Source organism: Phyllostomus hastatus, unplaced genomic scaffold (genome assembly GCF_019186645.2).
Source record: "Phyllostomus hastatus isolate PE091 unplaced genomic scaffold, TTU_PhHast_1.1 phas_scaffold_216, whole genome shotgun sequence".
In the NCBI taxonomy this organism is placed as follows: Eukaryota; Metazoa; Chordata; class Mammalia; order Chiroptera; family Phyllostomidae; genus Phyllostomus; species Phyllostomus hastatus.
Genome location: NW_025334018.1, coordinates 6,141,934 through 6,143,932, shown reverse-complemented (window position 1 = coordinate 6,143,932; position 1,999 = coordinate 6,141,934). Strand labels below are relative to the sequence as shown.

Here is a 1,999-nt window from a genome sequence, read left to right as displayed (position 1 = left end):
TGACAAGAAAGGACATGGGTATTTTCTAGCTTCCACATCAAAAGACAATAGCCAGGCTGACATCCAGCCAAGATGGAGGCATAGGTAGATACACTTTGCCTCCTCACACAACCAAAAGAACAATAAATTTAAAAACAAAAATAACTAGAACTGCCAGAAAAACTGTATGGAAGTCCAACAACCAAGGAGTAAAGGAAGAAACACTCATCCAGACTAGTAGGAGGGGCAGAGAAGGGCTCGAAGCAAGGCAGTGAGTGGCAGACTAATGGTCCCACATTTGCATGAGGATAGACCAGGAGGAACAACTGGAAAATGAGACAGACCATGCAACCTGGAGTTCCAGCACAGGGAAATAAATTATCAAAACCTCTGACTGTAAAAAACATGTGGGGGTTATGGTCAGAGGAGAAACTCCCAGTCCCACAGAAGAACTCATTGGATAGATGCACAGTGTCCTAGGACTTACACAAACCACCCCCGAACCTCGGAAATCAACATCAGAAGGGCTCTGTTTGCTTGAGGGTAGCAGGGGAAGTGACTAAAAGTGGGGCAAGAGCTGAGCAAGTGATATTGTTTCCTTTCAGACTCCTCTCCCACATACAGCACCACAAGACAGTGGCATGACTTGCCCCACCCTGGTGAATACTTAAGGTTCTGCCCCTTCTTGCATAACAGGTACAGAGACAAAAAAATATGCCCCCCCCCAGAACATGTCAAAATTCAAAAAATAGAACTAAGCAATAAAGAGATAGCCAACCTATCAAGCACAGAGTTCAAAACACTGGTAATCAGGATGCTCACAGAAGTGGTTGACTATGGGTCAAAATAGAGGGAGAAGTGAAGGCTATGCAAAGTGACATAAAGGAAAATGTACAGGGAACCAACAGTGAAGGGAAGGAAACTGGGATTCAAATCAACAATTTGGAGCAGAAGGAAGAAATTAACATTCAACCAGAAAAGAATGAAGAGAGAAGAATGGAAAAAAATGAGGAGAGGCTTGGAAATCTCCAGGACAGCTTCAACGTTCCAACATTCAAATCATAGGGGTGCCAGAAGGAAAAGAACAAGAGCAATAAGTTGAAAACTTATTTGAACAAATAATGAAGGAGAACTTCCTCAATCTGGCAAAGGAAAGAAATTTCCAGGAGGTCCAGGAAGCTCAGAGAGTCCCAAAGAAGTTGAACCCAAGGAAGCACACACCAAGGCACATCATAATTACATTACCTGAGATTAAAGATAAAGATAATGTTAAAAGCAGCAAGAGAAAAGGAGACAGTTACTTACAAAGGAGTTCCCATAAGACTATCAGCTGATTTCTCAAAAGAAACCTTACAGGCAAGAAGGCACTGGAAAGAAGTATTCAAAGTAATGAAAGGCAAGGACCTACATCCAAAATTGCTCTATCCAGCAAAGCTTTCACTTAGAATGGAAGGGCAGATAAAGTGCTTCTGACATAAGGTCAAGTTAAAGAAGTTCATCATCACCAACCCCTTATTATATGGAATGTTACAAGGACTTATCTAACAAAAAGAAGATGATCAAAAACATGAACAGTAGTGCTCACTTCAGCAGCACATATACTAAAATTGGTACAATACAGAGAAGATTAGCATGGCCCCTGCACAGGGATGACATGCAAATTCATGAAGCATTCTATATTTTTGATGAAATTGACTTAATTGATATATATAGAAAGCCTTTCATCACAAAGAAACAAAATACACATTCTTTTCAAATGCACATGGAATATTTTCAAAAATAGACCAATGATTGGACACAAAACAAGCCTGAACAAATTCAAGAAAATTAAAATCCCTGGCTGGTGTAGCTCAGTGGATTGAGCGCAGGTTGCAGACTAAAGCGTCACAGGTTCGATTCCCAGTCAGGGTACATGCCTGGGTTGCAGGCCATGACCCCCAGAACCACACATTGATGTTTCTCTCTCTCTTCCTATCTCCCTCCCTTCCCTCTCTAAAAATAAATAAATAGAATCTTAAAA

General features: G+C 41.0%; 1 non-coding gene across 1 annotated transcript; it reads left to right on the top strand.

The window, feature by feature from the left end:
* Positions 1 to 1,556: 1,556 nt before the first annotated feature.
* Positions 1,557 to 1,663, top strand: LOC123804870. Its single transcript, XR_006783220.1, has one exon. It is a non-coding gene; the product is annotated as a U6 spliceosomal RNA (small nuclear RNA).
* The last annotated feature ends 336 nt before the right edge of the window (positions 1,664 to 1,999 follow it).